General features: G+C 44.2%; 1 protein-coding gene across 3 annotated transcripts in view; it reads right to left on the bottom strand.

Moving 5' to 3' along the window:
* The window catches only part of EPB41L4B (erythrocyte membrane protein band 4.1 like 4B), a 770,758-nt gene that overhangs the window by 584,981 nt on the left and 158,219 nt on the right, over positions 1 to 27,558 (bottom strand). The gene's annotated exons all lie outside the window — the stretch shown is intronic.

Raw genomic sequence — 27,558 nt, 5'->3', positions numbered from 1 at the left:
AAAAAAAGGGTCCTGTGCGAGTTTGCGGCGGCTCAAAGCAGATGATATGCCAACACTTGATTGTTCACACGAGGCACTTACAGTGCTCAGCATAAATGAGTACACTCCTTTTGAAAAGCAAGATTTTAATCACGATCTCAAACAATTTCCAAAATTCTGACAAAATTGAGTTTTACACATCAGAGAAAAGGATTTTACGGCGAGTACAAAAATCCCATTTTCTTTTTCGTTTATTGACGGACACAGCTCCTTTAATTCTTGACCTTGGGGAACAGCAAAGCATAACTTCACCCACAACAAAAAGGAACACCTCAACAGAGGAGTTGCCATCTTAAATGGCCGCCATTAAAACCAGCGGCCAACTTATGCATCAAAAGGTACGTTTACAACAAACTTGTAAAGTGTAAATTGCAACCTTACACAGCCGCCTGCAAAACCTTGCGGCCAAAGCAAGCATCCGAAGATGTGCTTACGTCAACTTTGTAGAATTTAGAGAAAGTGTGAACGGACGACCAAGTCACCGCCTTACACACTGGGGAGACAGACAGAAGTCAAAAAGCATAGGAGGTTCCAATTGCTCTGGTGGAATGGGCCGTGACAGAAAAAGGGGGCACCCGCCCCTTTAAGGCATAGGCCTGAAACATGATCTGTCTGATCCACCGAGAAATGGTGGATGACAAGATCGCTAGACCTTTTTTCAGAACAGCCAAGACAGAGTCTGACTTCCAGAAAGGAGCCGTAGAACACAGATACACCTGTAAAGCCCAGACGACATCCAGGGAATGTAAGGCAATCTCTTTTGGGTGTGTCGGCTTAGGACATAAGGATGGTAACACAATGTCCTCATTGAGATGGAATGCCGAAACAACCTTAGGCACGAAAGAGGGCTGTGGACGTAGCACCGCCTTATCCTTGTGGATGACCAGGTAGGGAGACTTGCATGACTAGGCCACCAACTCAGAAACCCTCCTCGCAGATGTAATAGCCACTAGAAAACCCTTTCTCAGAAAGTAGTCCAACAAGGGAATCTCCCTAATGTTCTCAAACGGTGGTGACTGAAGTGCCGATAGCACCAGATTCAGATCCCAGGGAGGTAGCGGTGGTCAAACCAGAGGGACTACGCGTTGAACCCCTTGCACAAAAAGGTACTCACCAATGAGTGAGTCACCAAGGGGCGTTGGAAAAAAAGACAGCCAAGGCTGATATCTGTCCCTTGATGGTGCTTAAAACCGGAGTTAGACTTACCTGTAACGCTTTTTCTAGGAGTCTTCCAGGACAGCCTTTGAGATATAGGGCTCCTCCCTCCGGGACAGGAAACACGTCAAGCCAATTAAATAAAAGGTGTGGTCCTCCAGGCCCTCCTCAGTTTTACTCCAAGAACCGCCGGGATGCTCTGAAAGACATAACACACTAACAATCACGTTAATACACATCCTCACCACTTAGTCCAATTTAAACAACTTTGGGTGGGAAGCCAGGCTGTCCTGGAAGACTCCTAGAAAAAGAGTTACCGGTAAGTCTAACTCCGGTTTTCTTATATCGTCCTCCAGGACAGCCTTTGAGATGATAAGCAAGGAGCTCACCTTGTCAGGGCGGGACCACTGCCTGGAGGACCTTACGTCCAAAAGTCTGTTCTTTATCAGACCATAAATCCAGACGGTAATGTCTTGCAAACGTTGAGTAGCTGGACCACGTTGCTGCTTTGCAGATCTCCTCCGGAGAGGCTCCAGCCCTCTCTGCCCACGATGTGGAAACCGCCCTTGTAGAGTGTGCCTTAACTAAGGGTGCCTGCTTCCCCTCTAACTCATAAGCTTTAACTATCGCCATTCGTATCCACCTGGCGATAGACGCTTTGGACGCCTTGCAGCCCTTGCGGGCGCCCGAAAAATTAACAAAAAGTGAGTCTGACTTCCTGAAGACCCTAGTGGCTTCTAGAAAAATTAATAGACTTCTCCTGACGTCTAACAAACTTAAAGATCTCACCTCGTCCTCGTCTGAGGTTGAGAAAAAGTTGGCAAAATAATATCCTGTGTCCTATGAAAAGTGGACACCACCTTAGGAAGAAAACTAGGGTCAGTCTTAAGTACTACCCTGTCCTCTAAGATTAACAAAAATGGCTCTCTGACCGAGAGTGCCTGCAGATCACTGACCCTTCTAGCTGACGTGATCGCTATCAAAAACACAGTCTTTAGTACCATCCACTTAAGTGATGCTCCCTCTAATGGTTCAAATGGGTCTTGGGTCAAAGCCCTAAGAACCAAGGCCAAATCCCAGGTAGGACAGGTCTTCATTCTGACAGGCCTGGATCTAGACAGAGCCTTGAAGAAGTTCCTGACAAATGGATTCTGCTGAAGGGAGGACTGAAGGAAAACGCTTAAGGCCGCCACCTGTACCTTTAGAGTGCTGATAGATAGGCCCAGCTCTACCCCTGCTTGTAGAAAGTCCAGGACTGCCGGGACCCTGGGGCTTGCAATTCCCTGTTCTTGCAACCAGGAATTAAACCTCTTTCCTACCTTGGCGTAAATTGCCCTAGCAACTGGTTTACGGCATTCTAACAAGGTCATAATCACTCTGAGAAACCCTGTGACCTTAAGATTTGTTCCTCAGATACCAGGCCGCAAGCTTGAGCCTCTCTATCTGAGGACACCGGATCGGCCCCTGGGAAAGTAAATCCTCCCTGACTGGTAGAAACAGCGGAGGATGGACGGCCAATCTCTTTATGCTGGCAAACCAGGGTCTCCTTGGCCAAAAAGGAGCTACTAAAATGAGGTCCGTAGTCTCCGAACGGAACTTCTGCAGGACCTCCACCACCATCCTTACGGGAGGAAAGGCATAACACAGGCCGAACAGCCATGGATTGGCAAGGGCGTCTATCCCCCTGGCCCGATCCTGTGGGTGAACCGAAAAAAAGTGCGTCACCTTCCTGTTGCCTTCTGTTGCAAATAGGTCTATTTCTGGCCTTCCCCAGCATGACACAATCTCCTCGAACACTTCCTTGTTGAGGGACCACTCGTCCTGACCTATCTTCTGGCGACTGAGAAAGTCGGCCAGTAAATTCTGAGTTCCCTTTAGGTGAATGGCTGATATTGCGGACAAGTTCTTCTCTGCCCAGCAGAAGATTCTGTCCGCAATTACCTGGAGTGCAGGGCTTTTGGTTCCCCCTTGCTTGTTCAGGTAGGCTACTGCTGCCACATTGTCTGAGCGAACTTGCAGATCCCTGCCATTTAACTGGGACTGGAAGGTTTCTATAGCCTTCCAAACTGCCAGAAGTTCCTTCTGGTTTGAGGAACGACCTGTCTCTAGGTTCGACCAGGAACCCTGGGCTAAGCTTCCCTCTAGGTGGGCACTCCAACCCAGCGTACTGGCATCGGTCGTGACCACCACCGTAGCTTGTGGGGACCAGGGGAGACCCCTGTCTAGGTTGACCTGGGCCCGCCACCACCAAAGAGACCTCCTGACTGCCGAGGATAGGGGCATAACCTGATCCAGGCTCTCCTGCCTGCCATCCCAATAACGGAGCATGAGTCTCTGTAAAGGACGCTGATGATGCCTTGCCCAGACCACCGCTGGAAAGCATGATGTCATCAACCCCAGGACTCTCATAACCTCCCTGATCTGGGCTTCCCGACCAGATTGAAGCTGGGCTACCGCCTGCTCTAGCTTGCAGATCTTCTCCTCCGGAAGGAATACCCTCATTTCCACCGAAGAAATCTTGTATCCTAAATACAGGAGCACCTGTGAGGGGGTCAGCTGGGATTTTTCCTGGTTTATCAGCCACCCCAGTGAGCGCAGAAAAACCAAGGCCTCCTGTATGTCCCTCTGCAGCTGTTGGGCCGACTGGGCTATGAACAGTAGATCGTCCAGATATGGGATCACTGTTATAGCCTTGAGCCTTAATGGGGCCAGTGCCTCTGCCAGAACCTTTGTAAAGATTCTTGGTGAGGCTGAAAGCCCGAAGGGGAGAGCTCGAGACTGGAGGTGTAACACACCCGTGTTCACCCTCACCGCCAACCTGAGAAATCTCTGAGATTCCAGATGAATCGGGATATGCCAATATGCATCCCTGAGATCCACTGTGGCCATGTGACAGCCCTGAAACAGGAACTTGGTTACTGAGAAGATTGACCCCATCCGGAACCGCTTGTATTTTATGAATCTGTTTAGGGGGCGGAGATTCAGTATTAACCTGAACTTTCCCGAAGGTTACTTTACCACAAATACGTGGGAGTAAACCCCCAAGCCTCGCTCCTCCTGAGGCACCTACGCCATTCCTTCTTGGTCCACTAGATCCCCCAGAAGAAGAGCCAAAGCCTCTGCTTTCTCTTGGTCCCTTGGTAACCTTGTTACTTGAAAATTTGGGAGGGGAACTGAACCAAACTCCAACCTGTAGCCGTTCCTTATTATATCTCGAATGAACGGACTTTCGGTTGAAGCTTCCCAGTGTGGGAGGAACTTCCCCAGTCTTCCTCCCACCGGGACGCAGGAGTCACTGTGTTTTAGGGGAGGGTTGAGGAGGACTGAATAAGATTCCTCCTTTGCCTCTTCCCTTGCCAATGCTTTTTGGGGCGAACCTCCCATTCCTGTAGGTTCTGCTACCTGGGGCTTCGCAAAAGGCGCTTCCCTTCAGGTCTCTTTTTCCTTTCTGGGAAAGCTTTCTTCCTATCCTGCGTGCGCTCTAACGCCTCTTGCAGGCCGGGCCCGAACAAATGGTCCCCTGAAAAGGGTAATCCACATAACCTTAATTTTGAAGCTGTGTCTCCTGACCAGGTTTTAAGCCAAACGGCCCTTCTGGCAACGTTCACTAGTGCTGCAGATCTAGCAGCCAGTTTGACTGATTCTGCAGAGGCATCAGCTAAAAAGCCCACAGCCTTGAACAGTAGCGGAAAGGACTTCAACAGCTGCCGCCTAGAAGTACCCGCAGAAATATGCGATTGTAACTGTGTAAGCCAACACTCCAAGTTTCTGGCCACACAGGTAGCTGCTAGGGCCGGTTTAAGCCCGCTGGAAGAGGCATCCTCAGGCTCTCTTAAGCAGCACATCTCCCCTCTTATCCGTAGGATCCCTGAGTGAACCCATATCATCAAAGGCCAAATCTGTCTTCTTAGAGACCTCAGCCAAGGGAGCATCTAATTTGGGAACCTTGTTCCAGGGATGCACCGCATCCGACTCAAAAGGGAACCTCCTTTTAAGGCTACTTGAAAAAAATGGCCTTTTTTCCGGTTGTTCCCACTCCAGCAGAATCGCCTCCACTAGCGACCTATGGACGGGGAATACCCTGTCTTTCATTACAATCGACCCTTGATACATCATGTCGTGTTTTGAAAGCTGGACCTGTTCTTCCTGATCTCCAAAGTGTCATATATAGCCTTGAGGAGGTCACCCACCTCATCCAAAGACAGCTTGTATCTGGCAGATCTAATGGCCTCTTCCTCCCCCTCAGATTCAGAAGTAGACTCTGTCCTAGAGGAGGCTAATGACCTGGGTAACCTCTCCCTATCCACCTGACTTGGTTCGGATAAGGAAGGCAAACTCACAGCCCTGGGTAAAGAGACAGAGGGACCCTGCACCCTATCCATCATGCTTTTAAATGACTGGAAGGTGGATGCAATTTCATCCTTTACGGATGTTAAAACATTGTGACAAGCTGCCACCGAGTCCTCTTTCACCAGGCTACTGACACAATCCGGGCAAGCGGCTTCCCCCAACCGGTGCCTAACTTAGCCCACACACGGCACATTTCCTTCTGGGAAAAGGTATCTGGGCTCTGTCCTGTTTAACCTACCAAGAAAAACAGGGTCCCATTAAAATACCACCCCTGACCACACCACTGTGCTTCTAGGGTCCGCCTAGGAAGTGCCCCCCTTCACCAGCAGGTTCTCCACCCCGGGAAGGTACTATAGGTCAGAGTGACCCCCCACCCCCCAGTGTAAGTCCTGGTCTGCCCTCACCAAGCTTACCTGAGAGGTACTGGAGCCTGTTGAACCGGAGTCCACCTGCACAACTGCACTCTCCATGGTTCCTGTGTCTCACTCAGTCTCTCTGAGCCTTCACACCGCTCCAGGCAACCCTGTAGTCACACTGCCGCGCCCAAAGGACTGGAACAGGTCCTGCGGCGCCCCCTGATGACGCGAATCCGGCGGAAGTGCGTCTCTCCCACTTCCGTACGCCAGAACGCAAAGTCTCCGCCCCGACCCCGTGCGTGCCTTACGAACGCACCGCTCACGGTACCCGGACGCCGGTCGGTGGAATGAACGTCTCCCGCCGCCATCCGACCGACAGGTACTAGCGGTTAGCGCTCCGAGGGGGAGATTGCCGCGCATCGGGGTCCCGTTCTCTCCGAACGTTTTAAATGGCAGCGGGGACTGAAAGCTACCCTCTCCTCCCTTCGTACGGACCGAGGGGTGCTAAGGGTCAGGTCCATCAAGGTGCTCTCCCCAGGCAAAACCCCTGAGAAGGAGCTCCCCTTACCAGTTCCAAACGTGCTCCTTCCCGTCCGGCAGGAAACACAAAAACTGAGGAGGGCCTGGAGGACCACACCTTTTATTTAATTGGCTTGACGTGTTTCCTGTCCCGGAGGGAGGAGCCCTATATCTCAAAGGCTGTCCTGGAAGACGATATGAGAAAGCAAGTTTCTGATCGACTCCTCGCTGTAAAAACAGAAGGGTCCTGGAAACCGAATAAGTGCACGGACGCCACCCCATCTCTTCACACATGGAGATGTAAGCCTTCCACGTACAATGGTAAATCATCCATGCCCTCAGAATAGTGTAAATTACAGAGTCCGACAGACCTCGGTCCTTTAGCACCTGGTTTTCAAAAACCAGTGACGATAATGCCCCCATGGAGCCACCAACGCGCTGACGCGTCTGCCCAGGGGTCTCTTGTCCTGGACACAAACCTCTGCACCTTCCGATTGAGGCCAAGAGGTCCACATCTGGTGTGCCCCACCTTAGGCAAAGGAGCCTGAATACCTCTGGATGCAACTACCATTCCCCTGGGTCCAGCATCTGACGACGGTCAACAGGGCCGGCACGTGTCGCTCTGCCCACTGGAGGATGCAAGCGACCTCCCGTGCTGCAGCTGAGCTCCTTGCTTCTCCTTGATGGCTGTGGCTTTGTCCCACTGGATCCTGATCGGGCGACCTTGTAGCCTCATTGACAATGTGGAGAGGCAAATCCTGATTGCCCGAAGCTTGAGCACATTGATCGGAAGTTGGGATTATTCCCACGACCAAAGGCCCTGGGCCGACTGTACTCCCAGCACCCCCCCCCCCCCTCAAATCGGGCAGGCTAGCGTCCGTTGTGATCACTGTCTTATGGAGAGGAAGGAACATACGAGGATAATGGAGATTTGCTCCATTTTGACAAAATCTCCTTCTGCAAGACTCAAGTGTGAAATTGAGCGTACGGTACCGCTTCAAAAGTGGCTAACATGAGGCCCAAAACTCACATGCAGAAGTGCAGTGACGACCACCTGCGGTTCATCAACAACTTTACTGCAGCTTGAAGAGTCTGCAGCTTGTCTGAAAGGAGAAAAACTCTCGCTTCTGAGGAGTCCAACAGCAAGCCCAGGTACTCCAGGCGTTGAGTCGGCACCAATACAGACTTCTTTAGGTTCAGCACCCAACCAATCTCCTGGAGAGCCTGCATGGTGATCGCCATATCCTTCCTTAATTCTGAAGTGGAAGCTGCTCTCACAGAAGGAGGTCATCCAGGTAACCCATGATTGTGATCCCACATTGCCTTAAACACCAGAATTGGAGCTAACACTTTGGTAAAGACTTGGGGTGACGACGCCAGGCCAAAAGGGAGAGCCACAAACTGGTAGTGATCTTCCCCGACTGCAAATCGCAGAAACCTCTGATGCCAGAGGCATATGGGTACATGTGAGTACACGTCCTGGATATCCAGGGATGCCAGGAAGTCCCCCTGATGGAGTGCAGCGACCACAGAGCGAACCGATTCCATCCTGAACCTTTGCACTTTCACAAAGCTGTTGAGGGCCTTCAAGTCCAGGATTGGACGTACCCCTTCCTTTTTGGGGACTACAGACAGATTGGAGTAGAATGCCTGAAACCTTTCCAGCATCAGTACAGGTAATATCACCCCACGCAGTAGCAGGTCCAACAGGGCTTCCCGACGAGCTGGAAGTATAGGTATATTGGAGGGAAAACATCTGTTTGGTGGACAAGAAATAAACTCTCATATATCCCAATGAAACCAGTTTGCAGACCCACTGGTCAGACAGTAGAGGTCCACCAAGCTGCAAACTCCCAAAGGCGACCCCCCTACCCGAGAGTTGGGTGGGGGCAAACCTTTATGCAGTAACATTTTTGTTTGCCTTGCGAAACCAGGGACACTTTTGTCCTTCAGCAGGTGCCTTGTTGGACTGGGAACGCTTACTTGCCGACCCGGGTGGGCAAAAAAGCAATTTCTGAGTGGAAAAAGAGGGCCCTTGCCCAAGACGTGGCTCCTTCACCTTCCTGGACCGTGGGAGCAACGTGCTCTTCCCAACAGTAACATTTTTAATAATGTCCTCCAAAAAGCCCCGCAGACCAGCATTTCAGCCAGATCAGGTGCCGTAGCACCACTGCAAATACTGATGCTCTAGAGAGTAGGGGGACCGTAACCAGGGCCGCATCACAGACATACTTAAGGCCATGCACCAACTGATCTGCCAGCTCTACGCAGACTGGGGGAGACTGTTGCTTCTCCAATTCATGATGCAACAACTTTGCCCATTCAGTAAGCATCTGAAACCAAAGCATTGGCCTGCACAGGTCATAACGCTGATCCCACTACCGTAAACATGGACCAAGCCACAGCTTCAGCCCTTCTGTCGGCAGGGTCCCTTCTACCGGAATCGTGGTTACTTTATTTAACCTGGATACCAGGGGGTCAACGACCGGAGGAGACCTCCATTTTTTCAGGAGTCTCTCCTCAAAGGGGTAACGCGCCGCCATTCTCTTCGGCTGTTGATAGTAGATCACAGGACCAAAAATTGAGAAAAAATTAAAAAAATCCCAGGACCAATGGTCCCCTCAGGGAGCCAGGTCCTTCTCTTACACTAGGCAGAAAAAAACTGAGCTGCAGGAAGCAGGATGAGGGGTTATAGCCAGAGGGACCGCCCTCTGGGTGGTGCTGTGCAGTCTTGCTGTTTTTACATGTGTTACATGTCTGCCTAGTCCTCTCCTGAAGGTGGCGTGATAACCCTAAGGTCAAGAATAAAAGGAGCTGTGTCAGTCAATGAACAAAAGAGAAATAAAATGTACAACCGTGAAAGAAAAAATTTACCAAAATCAACCAAAATTATTATAGCATTTGATACAATAATAAAAGTGACTTGTGCTCTCAAAAAGTGTGCAGTGCTAGTAGGGTTAATATGGTTTGTTATCCTTTTGAGCGATGTAGTGCTGGTGATCTTATCCATGCTCTTATTGTAACTGCACTCACCAGACGGCCTTACCACCCCCTCCAGGGGTACTGCACAGCCACAGTATATGCCACTGTGTAGCACTCTGGAAACAGCCAAACGTTCTGTAGTTTGCTAATGGAGTTTTGCTGAATTACCATGTAGAAAAGAGGAACACCCATAGCATAATACCGCTTTAAACGTATTTGTTAAAAGTATGGCGATATACTCACATTGTTTAAACAAACATCTACGCCCCTGACTGGAAGTGACGCACAGATGTACTTTAACTCCACCCTAAGCATTTCATTATTCCAGATGTCATCTGGAGCATCCATCTTGCTACACCTCCCGTCTATTTATAGTAAGCAGTGTCCCCAATAGGCCTGCGTGGAAAACTACAGCGGCCATTTTTGGATGAGATTTTGAAGACAGACATCTGTACTTTTAGAAAGGATCATCTGGTGAGTGCAATTACATTAAGAGCACGGCTAAGATCACCAGCACTACCATCACTCAAAATGATAACAAACCATATTAACCCTGCTAGCACTGGACACTTTTTGAGAGCACAAGTCACTTTGTTTATTATTGTATCAAATGCGATCATAATATTTTCAGTTGATTTTGGTAAGTTTTTTTCTTTCACAGTGGTATACCGTATTTTAACTTGTCATTTTTTGTATGTTTAATTATTTTATTATTTTTTGTAAGTTTTATTGGGATGTTGTAGCAGAGGGTCAAACATCTGGTTTTCTCACATACAAGGAATAACTAATAAGTGTATGAGCACCTAGGGATATCATTCTCATACACATCATCAACACTAGCATTATTATCCATTTTCTGAAGGCATTCATCACCTAAGGCTGCACTTTACAGAGGGTGCAACTCACAAGCACTTACCCTTTTCAGTAAATGGGAGATATTAAAGTGGTATTTCCTTTTTAACACATCTGCAGCACCTTAAGCACTTTAATTAGGGTTCCTTAAGAGGAATAGCTCCACACCTACATACTTCCTAATTGACTTTTGTTTTATTTTATTTTGTATGACCTCCATGATTTGTAAGGACAGCACCAAGTCTTCTAGAAATGGAAAGAACAATTTGGCGACATAGTGCAACATCTATCTTTTTCCATTCTTCAAAAAAAAAAAAAAAAAAAAACACTCTTTTAGAGCCTGGATGCTGGATGGAGAGTGATGCTCAACGTGTCTCTTCAGAATTTCCCATATGTGTTCTATTGGATTCAGATCAGGAGACATACTTGGCCACTGAATGACTTGCAACAGTGGCCTTAGACGTGTGTTTTGGATAAGGATGAGCTTGGGCATGTTCGCACACTCCATGTGCAAAGCCCGCCAGGAAGTTGGCACGGCGCTGAGCTGCGCTAATCACAGGCAGTGAGACATTTCCCGATCTCTGCAGCTGCACATTGGGACAATGTCTCACTGCCTGTGATTAGCGCAGCGCCGACTTCCTGACGAGCTCTGCAAGTGGGGTGTGCGAACACGCCTAAGCTCATCCCTAGGTTTGGATCATTGTCATGTTGAAAAGTGCACGACGACCAAGGGCACGGAGTGATGGTAGCATCTGTTTCAATATAGAGCAGTGCATCTGTGAATTTATGATACCATCAATGAATTGCAGCTCACCATCACCAGCACTCATTCAGCCCAATGAAGGACACTGCCACCATGATTCATTGTAGGCATCATGCATTTTATTCTTCTTTTCTTTACTCTTCACCTTTGTGACATCATATCACTTTTGCTACAGTATTCTGACTGATAAGTAAAGCTTTGCTGATCTTCTTATAGGCTTCACCTTTTTGCAAAGAAATTATTTTCTGTCTCAGGCCTTGTGACATTTCTCTTTCATACGGTTGCTGACAGCATGAAATGAGAAGGGGTTTTCTTTGTTAAGTAATACCTTTTATAGTCAACTGTCACACTGGACACCTGTTTGATGAATTAGACTCACCTGTATTTGAATTCTTGTTAATTCGGTTTCTGTTGTCTAAAATTTAAGTTTGCTCCTAAGACTTTCATTGGGGTGTATTCATTTTTGCAACATGGCCTTGAATGAATTTGTTAGGAAAAAAACCTTTTTGTGTGTGCAAATTAACACATTTTGGTTGCAATCAATGGCCCGCATTTGTAGGAGTATTTTGTGGTATAATGTCCTATAGAAAATGCTGTTTCTGAAAGGAAAGTAAAGGTTTTCTGACAAATCTGTTGGGGTGCACTCATTTATGCTGAGCACTGTACATCATAGATTGGTTTTAAAGGTATGAGGTGGCAACCCTAACACATATGAATTACACAGGTTCTGTGGCCGATTAAGGTGGTAATGGTGCCTTAGCTGCATTAAATTAGCCTCAGAACCTGTGTACTTCATATCTGTTCGGGTTTAAAGGGATGGAGGTAGCAACCCTAATCAGAATATAATAATGGAAAATCCAAATAAAGAAAAATATGGCTTAGGTTTGAAAGACAAAAGCAGTTATAGGGTATATCAAGGTATTACCCAAATGTAACCCCAAACTTCTATACTACTGCTATGGAGACACCACACAGTCAAACCAGTGCTTTGAGAACTGCACTACTTCAGCAAATAATCCCATCCAATGGAGCTGCAAATCTAGATTAACTAAATTTAAAGATCAGTTAGATTAATTTTTGTGGTATGGTGGTAGTGATGCCAATGATAAAATAGTAGGAAGAGGAAATGGCTCCAATGACCAAGTGTCATCTTTTTCACACTTAAACTGAGAATATCCAAAATGCCTATTGTTATTGTATTTAGTTACGTCACTACTATATCACACCAGTCCATCACTCTCTATGCTGGATGCCTGTCAGATGGGATGAGAAGTTTTTTCCCCCCCATGCTTCTTTACCAACCTTTTTATAGCCTGCTCCCCCATTCCCTCCGCTATATGAAAGAATGATTGTGAAAAATAACCAAATGGGTCAAAAATCTATCCTGTTTTCTTTCAGCTACAATTTTCATCTACAAAGCCCTATCTGTAAAGATTTTTGAAATCCACCTCAAAACAAACCGGTTTTACCTAGTGTGTGCGAATGTAGCCAATTTCACATTATTTCTACTGCACTAACCAGCTGCAACTATATCAAACCAATACATCACCCTTCTAAACAGCTTTGAATATGTATTGCAACCAAGTACCTTTTCCTGCACATTGAATGGTTTACAGCCAGGACAGAAAAACAGTTAAGGAAATACAAATCCTGCTTTTAAACTTGTATAACCTTTGGCTGGAGGGGCATGCCGGCATTTATAGTTCAACAGCCAGAGATCTACATAATTGACACATGTGGCTCCAGTTGTCAGCTAGAATGTCTGTTATTTAGAGATTATACATATATATATATATATATATATATATATACATACACACACACATATACATACATATATATATATATATATATATATATATATATATATATATATATATATATATATATATATATATAAACATTTTTTAATGCATAAATAAATTATTATTATTTTTTTGCCTGGGGTTTCTCTTTGAAATCAAATACATCTTTCTTCAATTTGCAGACTTGCAAATTGACCATCAACCTGCAAAAATTCTAGATCTAAATTGTTTCTCTGGGCTAATACTAGATAGCAGTGCAAGAACGACCAAGTCTAATATCCAGTCTCTACTAAAGAGACCCTAAAGCCCCATACACACTCTGCTGAGTTTTTCCTTCAGATTTACCAAAACCATATAATATGAGGTCAAACCTTAGGAGTTTCAATCTGTATGCAATCAGGCAGGTCCTTGCACTACATGGTTTTGGTAACTCTGAAGAAAAAAAAAAAAAAAAAATCAGCAGAAAATCTGATAGTGTGTATGGGGCTTAACCCATTTAGGAGGCAATCGTACCCTTTATTTTTGCCCTGTGGGCATTTTTTTTTTTAACCCAATTTAAGTGGAGTGGCATTTTACATATTTCAGGTCTAAATCTTACAAGAAGATTTGCTTTTCAGCAAGACAGTCTTAAAGAATAACTTTTTTTTTTCTCAACAAAAGTAAACATTTCCCTCTGGGTGATCTCTGTACATTGCAAGGATTTTAAAGTGGTAGTAAAGCCTTTCATTTATACGTACAGGTAAGCCTATAATAAGCCTTACAGTAAATATCTAACGTGCATAGTTTTAGATCTTTATTTTTGCAGCACCGATGATGTCACCAACGTATTGCACTACGCTCTCAATGGAAGGCAAGCTGTCCATAGAGAGCCATGTTCTGGTTATGACTTCATCGCTGCTAGGCCAATCAAACGGTGGCTGCCCACGAACCTGGAAGGAAGACCGGTGAAGATGGAAGCCCTGTCAGCGGTGACAGTATGCCGCCGAAGAGCTTTGTTTTCAGGTAAGTCTTTCATAATGTACTAGTATGCGATGCATACTAGCACATTATGACACCACTTGACCACCGGAAGATTTACCCCCTTCATGACCAGGCCATTTTTACGATATGGCACTGCGTTACTTTACCTGCCAATTGCGTGGTCATGCAACGTTGTACCCAAATAAAATTTGAGTAATTTTCTTTCCCACAAATAGAGCAGCTTTCTGTTGGTGGTATTTGAGCCCTGTGGTGTTTTTTTTTTTTGTATAGCGCACACAAAAAAACAAGACCAACAATTTTGAAAAAATATATACGGATATATATTTTTTACTGCTATAAAACATCCAATAAAAAAAAAAAACGAAAAATGTAATTTCTTCATAAAATTTAGGCCAATATGTATTCTGCTACATGTTTTTGGTAAAAAAAAAATCCCAACAAGCATACATCGATTGGTTTACATGAACATTAGAGCGTCTACAAACTATGGGATATATATTGGAATTTTTATTTTATACTAGTAATGGCGACGATCGGAGACCTATGGCAGGACTGCAATATTGTGGTGGACAATTGGACACAGACACTTTGCAGAAACCAGTGACATAAAGACAGTGACCAGTCCTAAAAATATGCTGTCACTGTACTAATGACACTGGCTGGGAAGGGGTTAAACATTTAGGGCAATCAAAGGGTTACCTGTGCGCCTAGCCAGTGTTTGCATTTACCTTGTGTGCTGCTTTTCTAGGAGAAGAGATGAATTTGACTCCCTGCTTTGCAAGAATACAGAATCCATCCCTTCCCTCCTGTCAGAACAGAACTCTGCCTTTTTTTTGCATAGGCAGAGCGCTGTTCTGAGTCTCTGCCCGGCAATCAGTGGGTGCTGGTGGACATAAAGTGCCCGGCACCCACAGATCAGCTTCTGCTGTGATTAATCACAGGGGGCCTGCAGGCAGAATATTATATATATATATATATATATATATATATATATATATATATATATATACACACATACATATATACATATATATACACATATACACACACACATATACATATACACACGGTTTCCCCGAAAATAAGACTGGGTCTTATATTAATTTTGGCTACAAAAAAAAAAAACCAAAAAAAATAACCACACTAAAAAAAAAACAAAAAAAAAAAAAACAACCACACTAGGGTTTATTTTCAGGGGATGTCTCATCTATATCCCCTGTCTTCCCTCCTCTCTTGGATAAGGAGTCATCATTATGACAACTTTAACCACTTCCATACCAGGCCTATTCTGGCACTCCTCTCCTAATTATGTAAAAATCATAATTTTTTTGCTAGAAAATTACTCACAACCCCCAAACATTATATATATATTTTTTTAGCAGACACCCTAGGGAATAAAATGGTGGTCATTGCAACTTTATCTCGCACGGTATTTGTGCAACGATTTTTCAAACGTGTTTTTTTTGGGGAAAAAAAAAAAGTTTCATGATTTAAAAAATAACAAAAACAGTAAAAGTTATCCCATTTTTTAAAATAATGTGAAATATGATGTTACCCCGAGTAAATAGATACCCAACATGTCACACTTTAAAATTACGAACATTCATGGAATGACGCCAAACGTCAGTACTTAAAAATCTCCATAGGCAACGCTTGACATTTTTTTTTTTTTTTTTTTTTTTTTTTACAGGTTACATGTTTAGTAGGGCTGAAACAACTAATCGATTAAATCAACAACTAATCAATTATGAAATTAATCGGGCAGTAACAAAAACTAAAAGTAAAAAAACTAAAATGAGCCCTTTATAGTACAAAAAGAGCAAATGATTGCTACTGTAAATATTACTTTCACAGTTCTATAGTAAAACGAAATGAACCCCTTACAGTAGTGATTATTTGCTTTTTTTGTACTATAAAGGGCTCATTTTATTTTTTTTAACCCCATTATGTTACTAAACGTCTTAGACCTGGTTCACATCTATGTTTTCTGGTGCTTTTTGCAGAAACACTTGCTTTTTTGGTTCAATATACTTCAATGGAGAAGCTGCAGAAACGCATGTAATGCGTTTTTGCAGCAATTTGTGTTTTTTAATCTGCCCAACAAATTGGCCAAAAAAATCCAAACACCCAAATCGCAGCAAAATCACATGCGCAAAAATCAAAACGCACAGCAAAAAGCACTGCAGAAACAGATTAAAAGCAAACTGCAGAGGTGTGTACCGAACCTTATGCTGTCTACACGGTTCAATTTTCAGACGAGAATATTCAGGAGAAAAATCTTTGTACATTCGCTAAATGAAAGAATGTTGTTTGAAATTTTCACTTTTTTTATCATCCTGTTTTTAAAACGAATGTAATTTCTGAACGAAAACCACATACACGGTCTGAAAATTCCTTTGACCAAGAAGTTTTCTATTATTTCCAATTTTCCCATCACTGTGGTTGAAATCAACGATTTGAGCCCACTAACCATTAGATAAAGATAAAATGAAATTTTTTTTTGAAGGAAGACTTTTTTTTTTTATATATATAAAAAAAAATTGATCTGAGTCTGATGATATTTACCAGATTTACCCTTTAATAGTATATACAGTATATCTCTTCCAATAGTATATACAGTATATCTCTTCTGTCTGTTATTCTCAGAGTGGATTAGATATTTTTCTCCTTAACCATATAGTTGGCTATTTATAGTTATCACTGCATAGAGATATTTAAGAATAAATTGCCTTTTTTTAAACTTTACATATTAAGTAAATTATACACCACAATTTTTTTTTTTAAGGTTATTAACTTATTAATGGAAACAATAAATCGGCCAACTAATCGTTTATGAAAATAATCGTTAGTTGCAGAATCTAGTGCTAGAATTGAGGTCTAGTGCTAGAATTGTTGCTCGCAATAAATGTGGGTGAGACTAACGTATGCGTTCGCTTCTGAGCGTGAGCTAACGGGGACAGGGTCGTTTTAACTTTTCTTTTTATTTTACTTTATTTTTACAACATTTTTTTTGATCACTTGTATTCCTATTACAAAGAATGTAAACATCCCTTGTAATAGGAATCATTCATGACAGGTCCTCTTTATGGAGAGATGCTGGGTCAATAAGACCCAACATCTCTCCTCCAGGCTGGAAAGCATGAGATCGGGGAAAAAAAATCCACGATCTCATGCTTACCAGCCGCAATCGCAGCTTTGTTTACAACCGCGGCCCAGACGTGACATCATAACGTCCAGGCCGCGGTTGTACGTGACATCATTCAGATATCCCCACTAAAAGTCCAAGACGTCATATTATGTCCTTGGGTGGGAAGTGGTTAATAACAAAAATTAACCTTAAAGTCGTAAAAATATTTAATCAGTTTTGTAAAAAGATTTATATAAAATGTCCAGCAAGTCTCTTTTGGTAACTTTATAAAAATCAAAGTTACATACCGATAACTTTTCTTCCAGGAGTCTCAGGACAGCACACTTGAGAGACTTCGGCTCCTCCCTTCTCAGGAAACACCGCCTCCACCAGATCTTTAAAACCATTCCTTCCCTCCAGCCCTTCAGCTTTTGTACGAGCACCTCTGGCCAGACTAGGGAGACATAAAGATACATCATAAAAAAATGACACATACCTGATGATCTCATGTCCTAATGGTAAAGACCTTATTTTGGGTGGGTACCGATACTGTCCTGAAAGACTCCTGGAAAAAACGTTCCGGTACGTAACTTCGATTTTCCCTCTTTCGTCTTTCAGCACAGCACACTTGAGAGGATAAGCAAGCACTTACTCTAGGGTGGGACCACTCCTTGCAGGACTTTACACCCAAAAGGCCTGGTCCTGGGCAGACAATAAGGCCAATCTGTAGTGCTTAACTAAAGTCTTAAAACTTGACCATGTTGCTGCTCTGCAGATCTGCTCGGTGTAGCACCAGCCCATTTTGCTTGTGTCGTAGCCATAGCCCTAGTGGAATGGGCACCTAATACCATCCAGGACCTCCACCCCTTTTGCTATGTATGCCTGACTGATTGCCAACCTAATCCACCTGGCTATAGTATTTGTAGAGGCTTTAGACCCCCTTCCTAGCCCCAAAAAATGAATCAGACTTCCTGAATTGCTCCGTAACCTCCAGGTATTTTAACACACACTGTCTGACATCTAACTTGTGGAAGACATGTTCCTGTTCCCTCTCAGGATTCGAACAGAAAGTGGGCAAACAGATTTCCTGACTTCTATGGAAATTTGAAGATATCTTTGGCAAAAAGGCCAGATCAGTTTTAAAAATAATCCGATCCGGAAAAACCTGAAAGAAAGGTGCCCTCCTTGAGAGGGCTTCTAGCTCAATGACCCTTCTTGCGGTAGTGATAGCTACCAAAAAAAAAAAAACTGTCTTGAGGGTTAAAAATTTTACCGTACAAGAACTGATGGGCTCAAAAGTATCCTCTGTAAGAGCCTGCAAAACTAAAAGATAAATCCCAAACTGGAAAAGGATGTAAACTGACGGTTCTCTGTCTACTTAAACCTTTAAAGAACCATTGAAACCCAAGGATTTGCTGCCAGTTGCTGCTCAAGAAAAAAACACTTAAGGCAGAAACCTGACCTTTAAGAGTACTAAGAGCCAGTCCCTTATCTGCCCCCCTCTGTAGGAACTCCAGCACTGCTACTGGACTATGAACGTTAAAGGAGCTCTCCGCACACCAGGAATTGTTTCCATACCTTCAAATAAATCCTGCATGTCTCTTCCTTTCTAGAATTCAGAAGAGTTGCTATTAACCTTTCGGAGAACCCCTTGCTTTTCAGCATCTCCTCTTCAGTAGCCAGGCTGCCAGAATCCACCTCTCCACCTGAGGGCAGCAGATTGGGCCTTGGAAAAGTAGATCTTCCCTGACAAGAAGTATCCACGGTGGTTCCACCGCTAGTTTCTTTAGTACAGAAAACCAAGGCCTCCTGGGCCAGTGTGGGGCTATCAAGATCAGAGTTGTATCCTCTAACTGGAATTTTCTCAGAATTGCCGGCAACAACACGGGAGGGGGAAAGGCATAGCACTTGGTAAAAGGCCATCACTGAGAAAGAGCATCCACTCCTATTGCTCCGTCTCCCCGATTCAGAGAGAAGAAAAAAGAGGAGTTTTTGTGTTTTCCCTTGATGCAAAAAGATCCACAAACGGTCTCCCCCCACCTCTGGATAATCAACCTGTAGATTTCCAGATTCAGGACCCAGTCGCTCTCGCTCAGCTTCTTCCTGCTGAGGAAGTCTGCTCTCCGATTTAGTTCTCCTTTCAGGTGTACTGCTGATAGAGAGCGCACTGTTACCTCCGCCCAGCTGAATATTGCTTCCGTTAGAGAGCAAAGGGAGCTGCTTCTTGTGCCCCCCTGAAGAATTGTCTGAACGGACCTGGACAGGATGTCCCTGGAGTTCCTGCTGGAAAAACCTTAGAGCCAAGAAGATGTCTCTCAGCTCCCTCCAATTCGAGGACCTCCCCGGGTCCTCGAGACTCAAAGATCCTTGGGCCAGACCTTTCTCCAGGTGTGCTCCCCAATCCGTGTCGCTTGCATCCGTTGTGACGACCCTGGACACTGGGAGTACCCATTCTAGACCCTGAGATAGATTCGCTGCTTTTCTCCACCAACAGAGGGACCACTTTACTTTTATTGGAATGAGAACCGTAGAGTCCAGAGAAATTCCGAGTACTATCCCAAACCTCCAAAATGAAAAGCTGCAGGGGGCAAAAGTGTGCTCCTGCCCACCTTACTGCTGGAAGGGCCGACGTCAGCAGTCCCAAGGCTGACATGGCCTTTCTTATAGAAATTTGTTGATTGTTTTGAAGAACTGCCAAAGCCCTGTCTACTTTGCAAATTTTCTCCTCTGGGAGAAAGACTCGCTGCTGAGTTGAGTCTAGAACGTACCCTAAGAAAGTCACTCTCTGCGATGGAACCAGGTTGGATTTCTCCAAATTTAAGAGCCATCCCAATTGTTCCAAAACATTTCTTGCTACCTGCAAATCTTGAACCAGCTGCTTCAGTGAAGATGTTGACAAGAGCAGGTCGTCCAGATATGCTACCACTGCGATTCCCCTGAGTCACAGGAAAGCCAGAGCCTCCACCATAACTTTGGTGAATATATGGGGGGAAGAGGATAGCCCAAAGGGAAGGGCCGAAATTGAAGATGTACTACTTCTGACCCTGACCTTACTGCCAACCTGAGGAATCTCTGGCTGTCCTTGGCAATTGAAATGTGAAGATAGGCGTCTCTTAGATCTATGGACCTCATGAAGCAACTTGGAAGCAGCAGTGTTTTCACAGAAAAAAAATGGAATCCATCCGAAACCTTTTGTAACAGATTCAAAGGTTTCAGGTTCAGGATCAGCCTGAACTTCCCCGAAGGTTTTTTTGACCACAAAAACGTGGGAATAAATCCCTCTGCCTACCTCCCCAGGAGGAATCCGTGACACCACATTCTGCTGCTCCAAATCCTTCAGAGAAGTCAGAAGGGCTACCGCCATCTCTGCACACCTTGGCAGGTCTGTGATTAACAGCCTGTGAGGGGGGGACTTATAATGCCTAGAATAAAAGGATTGGAGGTAACTGACTCCCACTGTGGGAGGAAAGTCCCCAGTGTTCCTCCCACCGGGGTTAACTTGTCATTGGGCCTTTTGGGGCTGCTCAGGGAGAAAAATCGCTCCCCCACGCCCTCTGCCCTTGTTGGTCCAGACTTTTTTCTGGGACTCTGTCCTCGGAAAGTTAAACTTCCTTTGTGGAAAAGTCTTATTAGATTTTTCCCCCATTTTTTTTCTTTAAGGGAAAAGCCTTCTATTTATCCGCTGTCTGATCAAGGACAGCCTCCAGGTCTGGACCGAGCAGTAAATCCCCCGTGAAGGGAATACCACAAAGTTTGATCTTTGAAGCATTGTGCCCTTGCCATGTCTTTAACCAAAGTGCCCTTCTGGCTGAATTAGCCAAATCAGAGGATCTAGCAGACATGCGGACCGACTCTGCTGACGCATCCGCTATGTATGCGACTTTAAAAGCATTGGGAAAGAGGAAAGAATTGTTTCTTTTGCAGTCCCTGTCTCAATATGAGCTTTTATATGAGTCAACCAGTGTTCCATGTTGCGTGCCACCACTGTGACATCCATGGCAGGCTTAAGATTGCTTAAAGAAGAATCCCAAGACTTCTTGAGGAGAGAGTCCATCCTCTTGTCAATAGGGTCGGTTAACATACCCACATCTTCAAAAGCCAAATCTGTCCTTCTGGATACCTGAGAGAAGGCCGCATCCAATCTAGGAGATTTGTGCCACACAGCAGATTCAACCTCTGAAAAAGGGAATCTGCGTTTCAATGCTCTAGAAAAGAAAGGCTTCCTATCTGGGTCTCGCCATTCCTTCCTAATGGTGTCTACCAGAACTTTATGCACTGGAAAGACCCTTTTCTTCGGTTCTCCTAGACCTTCATACATCTGGTCATGCAGAGACCGGGGGTTTTTCTCTTCTTGGATACCAAGTGTAGTGTGAATAGCTCCCAGAAGCTCTTCCACTTCCTCCAAGGAGAGCTTGTAACGGGAGGATCTGGAGGGCTCGCCATCCACCTTCTCTCCCTCTGACTCAGAATAGTCTGAGGATTCGCTGTCCTGCTCATCCTCTAGTATCGTTCTGCTACCCCCAGGCAACCCATCATTAGCAGAGGGACCTGCCATGGGGCCAGGTGTAACATCCTGTTGTGCTGGCAGAGGACTAGCTGGGGGCTGCATAGGCTGAAAATTCTCAAACAAGGTTTTAAAAGACTGAAAAGTGCTGGAGAGCACTTTAACAGAAGCCGCCAGACTAGAACTTTGTTCCTCAGCATGATCCTTGACTAAGCCCTCAATGCAATTCCTGTATAAATACTTTCCCCCAGGATTCCCCTAACACACTTCTACATAATGACAAAAAAAAAAAACCCCCACCAGCATCAGCCCCTGCCAGCAAACACATTAACACCAGACCGACACCAGGAGTGCACCCCCTCCCAGGACCAACCACCACCAGGGTCCCAGACGTGCAACTCTTCCCCTCCCACCAAGGAGGGGAGATCACCCGTGGAGCTAAACGGGAAGCAGTAAGGGAACACCACCCCAGGGTTCCACTTACCTTAGAATGGCTGGTGCTGGTATCACCTGGAACCTAACAGGAACCATCAGTCTCCGACATCCCTTCGGTCCGAAACAGTGGATTCGTCAAAAACTGCTGCTCTTAGCTGTCACTACAACGTGAATGAGGCAGACACCAGCCTTTGAGTCGTTCATATTTGGCGTCCCATGACCGGAACCAGAAGTCGCGTGTGAACCGGACGTGACCTCTCCCATCTGAAAAAGACGTTGCCCGTCATCCGACCCAGCGTTGCGCTCCATGCTGGCCCCACTAATGAGGGGAAGACGCGGACACATCCAGCAAACACCTTCCCCAGACAGCGCCAAAATGAACGTCCCATGCCTCCGCTTTCCCCAAGGAAGGATGAGACGCACCAGACACTGCAGGTAACGGACTCCCCAGCCCTGCTGCAATGTATGAGACCTTAGTCTCTTTGGACATCCCTTCGGCCAGAGCGAACGTTCTGCCTTCAGGATAGAACTGGACTCAGCCTCCCCAGCTGAATTAAAACCAGGTTCCTAGCGATGTCTCCTCGCCGGAGGAAACACCAAAACTGAAGGGCTGGAGGGAAGGAATGGTTTTAAAGATCTGGTGGAGGCAGCGTTTACTGAGAAGGGAGGAGCCGAGGTTTCTCAAGTGTGCTGTCCTGAAAGACGAAACAGGGAAAAAGATTATATAATGTCCAGTGAGTCTCCTTTTGTAACATTGTCAAAAATACCTTAATTGCAGAGCCACTGGGTGCTCACGTGATCCACCACAAATTGAAACTTTTTTTATACCACTGGCCATTCTTTCCCACTCCAAGCACTGCCGAGGGCAGGGTCAAGATTCCTGCTGATGTCAGATGGGAGGAGAGGAGAAAATCTCCGGCGGGTCACGTGAGCACCCAGCGGCGCTGTAAATAAAAGGTATTTTCAACAATAAAGTTACATAAAGGAGACACACTGGACATTATATACTGTAATCTTTTTACAATATATATATATATATATATTTTTAGAAGGACTTTACTAGGGCTTATATTGCAGCCCTCCCCGAAAATCAGGCTAGGTCTCATTTTCGGGGTAGGGCTTCTTTTCTGGGAAACACGGTACACGCACGTGATCCAGCGCACAACTGCCACCCTATGGTGGTAAAACTGTTATATATCGCGGTCAGCAAGTAGTTAACCACTTAGGGACGGAAGGATTTCCCCCTTAAACCAGGCCATTTTTTTTTAAATGCAGCACTGCGCTGCTTTTACAATTGCGTGGTCGTGCAACACTGCACCCAAACAAAAATGTATGTCCTTGTTTCCCACGATTAGATCTTTCTTTTGGTGGCATTTGATCACCTTTTTTTTTTGGGGGGGGGGGGTTTGCACTATAAATAAAAAATAAATAAAAAAAAAAAAAACCCCCACAAGATTTTTAACTTTTTGCTATAATAAATATCCCAACATAAAAAAAAAAAAAGTTTAGGCTGACATATGTTCTACATATTTTTGGTAAAAAAAAAAAAGTATATATTGATTGGTTTGTGCAAAAGTTATGGCATCTACAAAGTAGGGCATAGCTTTATGGCATTTTTATTATTATTTTTTTTTCTTTAGTAATGGCGGTGATCAGTTGTTTAGTGCGACTGCGCCATTTCGGCAGACAGATTGGACACTTTTGGCACTTTTTTTGGGTCCACTGACATTTATACAGCGATTATACAGCAAAGTTAAAAACAGTCACAGACTACTGTATAAATGTTACTCGCAAGGAAGGGGTTAACACTAGGGGGGGCGATCAAGGGGTTAAATGTTCAATAGGGAGGTGTTTAAAACTGTAGGGGGGCAGTGTAGTGACTGGGGGCGAAGAAAGATCGTTGTTCCTAAATCACTAGAAACAGACGATCAGTCTATCCTCCCCCGACAGAACGAGGATCCGTCTGTTTACATTGACAGATCCCCATTTTGTCTCTCTCAGGAGTGATCACAGGTGGCCGGCGGACATTGCGGGCGTGCACATCGGCTCTGGCATAGCGCCTCCGGCAGCTGGTCTTTGAGTGGTTAATTTGCATGGAGAAGATGATATTTTTTTTTGAGATTTACTACCGATTTAAAAAACTTGGTTGCAGATTCCTACCATTTGTTACTCTGAAGAAATAGCTGTCTGTGTCCCTGTGCAAAGTGAATTTGTATGCGAGTGGTTTTATATTTATTCATCGCCTGCTGCACCTGCAGGGCTCCAATGAGGAAATTGGCAGGGTCTGCCTACCTTCAGATGTGATTTTTCTTTGGGAGAATCTCATGAAAAATTAAATTTTTGTTGCAGGGGAAACCAAAAATATGATTTGCATCTTAGTGCAGACTTCTGGAAAAATCAGTAAGCCAAATCATACAAATAGGAAACGACATTCAGGGGGTTTCTGTTCACCATCTGAACAACGCCTCCAGGTTGCGATTTTGCATTGCATTTTATAGAAAATTACAGCGCTGAAGATTGAAGAGGAAAAGCAATTTTTAGTAACATTCAGATAAAATATGACCCGAGTCGCAATTCTATACACAATTTTTTTTTTTTTTTAAGTTTTTCCCCACAACATTGGAGTTGCCCTTTAAAAGCAGTATTAACCACTTCCCGCCCGCCATATAGCAGAATGACGGCCGGAAACATTGGAGTTGCCCTTTAAAAGCAGTATTAACCCCTTCCCGCCCGCCATATAGCAGAATGACGGTCGGAAACATTGGAGTTGCCCTTTAAAAGCAGTATTAACCACTTCCCGCCCGCCATATAGCAGAATGACGGCCGGAAAGTGGTTGTATTAGCCTGACTGAACATCATATGACGTCCAGCAGGATAAGCTGCAGGGGAGAGCAGGGTGTCAGGCTGACACACCGCATCTCTGATCTTGGTAAAAGCCTATGATGTAGGCCCTTTAACATGTGATGAGCTGTGTCCAATCACAGCTCATCACATGGTAACCAGGAAGTGCCATTTATAAGGTCCACACTGATAATAAGCGCGTTAATCAGTGTAGACCCATCGAGGATGCCCACTGGAGACCACCAGGGATGCCCAGTGCCCATCAGTGATGCCCGTCAGTGCCTCCTATAAGTGTCCATCAGTGCAGCCTCATCAATGCTCATCATTGAAGGAGAAAACTTGCTTATTTACAAAGTTTTGTAACAGAAACTGAGAAAAACTTTTTTACTTTTTTTTATTTTTTTATTTTTTTTTTACTTGTAGCGCAAAAAATCAAAAAACCCCAGTAGTGATCATATACCAGGACTACCCTGACTGCACAATTGTCATCACTTAAGCCCCGGACTATTCGGCTGGCCAGAGGCCTTCTTGCGATTCAGCACTGCGTCGCTTTAACTGAGAACTGCGCGGTCGTGCGACATGGCTCTCAAACAAAGTTGACGTCCTTTTTTTCCCCACAAATAGAGCTTTCTTTTGGTGGTATTTGATCACCTTTGCGGCTTTTATTTTTTGCGCTATAAACATAAATAGAGCAACAATTTACTTTTTGCTAGAATAAATATCCCAAAAAATATATATAAAAAACATTTTAGGCTGATACGTATTCTTCTACATATTTTCGGTAAAAAAGAAAAATAAATAAATCACAATAAGCGTGTATTGGTTTGCGCAAAAGTTAGCGCGTCTACGCAATAGGGGATAGTTTTATGGCATTTTTATTAATTTTATAATTTTTTTTTTTTTATTAGTAATGGCGGCAATCAGCGATTTTTATCATGACTGAGACATTATGATGAACACATCGGACAATTTTGACACATTTTTGGGACCATTGGCATTAATACATAATGCTATAAAATTGCATTGATTACTGTAAAAATGTCACTGGCAGTGAAGGGGTTAACCACAAGGCGGCGGGGGAGGGGTTAAGTGTGTCCTGGGGAGTGATTCTAACTGTCTGGGGGATGGGCTACTAGTGACACGACACTGATCGCTGCTCCTGATGGCAGGGAGCAGACTATCAGTGTCCTGTCACTAGGCAGAACAGAGAGATGCTGTGTTTACATCGGCATCTCCCCGTTCTTCAGCTCCGTGAGAGGATCGCGGACACCCAGCAGACAGGTCCCGCAGACACGGTTACGGAGCCAGCGGCAGACACGTGCATGGTGGAAAATTCCAAGTACTGTACAGGTACAGGTACAGTACTTTGCCAAGCTGGGCCATTCTGCCGACGGATTTCTACAGGAGCCGGCCCTTAAGTGGTTAAAAATGTGAAAAAAAAGGGAAGGAAAAAAAAAGAAAGAAAATTACTGCACTCCTAATCTAGAAAATTTATAGTAAACCAACCCCCAGTTACAGCTGCAGCTACCAGGATGCGATACACATCCAAAATACAGTGCATATAAAGAATAAAAGTGGCTGCGCTACCTACCCCTACTTTAAATAACCCACTGCGACTATAACTATTTGTGAAAAAAGTGAAAATAATCAAATAATTACAATTAAGTGAAATCAGCCAATATCAAATTGTCAAACCAAAATACATCTAGAACAATTCATATACAATCAAAATTATATGGAAAAATAGGTGATAAATGCTCAAAATAAATATAATTAAATATAGTAACAAATTATATTCAAAAGTAAATATTTATAAATAAATACAGTGATAATTGATTATGAATAAATTAATTATATTCAATAAATAATTATAAATGGATAGTGATTATTATAAATTAAATAAAAACCCAGTGACAAATTGATAAATCAAAAGTTATATCCATGAAAAAGGTGAATCGGTAACCCACAACCAATAAGAAAAAGTCCAAACAAAAAGTCTTTGTAATGAAAGGGATATCTCTTTAACAGGGTGCCAATCAGCCATGCGATCAAAACAGTGAGTCATCAGTGGGAATGCACGCTTACCGGAAAGCGGTATTTAAACGCTCATAAAATCTATCACCCGAAATGCACCAATCCTGACTCCTGTTGCGGAAACAATTCCGAATGGACCATGGAGATTTTCATATAGGCAGGCAATGGTTTAGATGGTAACTCAGAAAACAAAGAAAGCCTCCCATAGCGTAAAACAGGCAGGATATTTTTATTTAAATAAACAAAGTATACTCACAAACGTATCAAATAAAAAAAGCATGAAAAGCCAGCCGGTATGCGAGCGCCCGTTCACTCAAACGGTCAACGTGATTGCGTCAGCACATCTGGACCACCCTATTTCATGCTTTTTTATTTGATATGTTTGTGAGTATACTTCGTTTATTTATTTAAATAAAAACATCCTGCCTGTTTTACGCTATGGGAGGCTCTTTGTGTTTTCCCGAGTTACCATCTAAACCATTGCCTGCCTATATGAAAATCTCCATGGTCCATTCGGAATTGTTTCCGCAACAGGAGTCAGGATTGGTACATTTCGGGTGATAGATTTTATGAGCGTTTACATACCGCTTTCCGGTGAGCGTGCATACCCACTGATGACTCACGGTTTTATGGCATGGTGAAGGTGGATCGCACGGCTGATTGGCACCCTCTTAAAAAGAGATATCCCTTTCATTACAAAGACTTTTTGTTTGGACTTTTTCTTACTGGTTGTGGGTTAATGATTCACCTTTTTTATGGATATAACTTTTCATTTATCAATTTGTCACTGGGTTTTTATCTAATTGGATTCATTT

The sequence above is a fragment of the Lithobates pipiens genome, unplaced genomic scaffold, assembly GCF_037356315.1.
Source record: "Lithobates pipiens isolate NorthernLeopardFrog02 unplaced genomic scaffold, aLitPip1_a1.2 Scaffold_19, whole genome shotgun sequence".
NCBI lineage: Eukaryota > Metazoa > Chordata > Amphibia > Anura > Ranidae > Lithobates > Lithobates pipiens.
The sequence above is the reverse complement of the archived record's forward strand: the minus strand, read 5'-3'. Positions and strand labels throughout refer to the sequence as shown.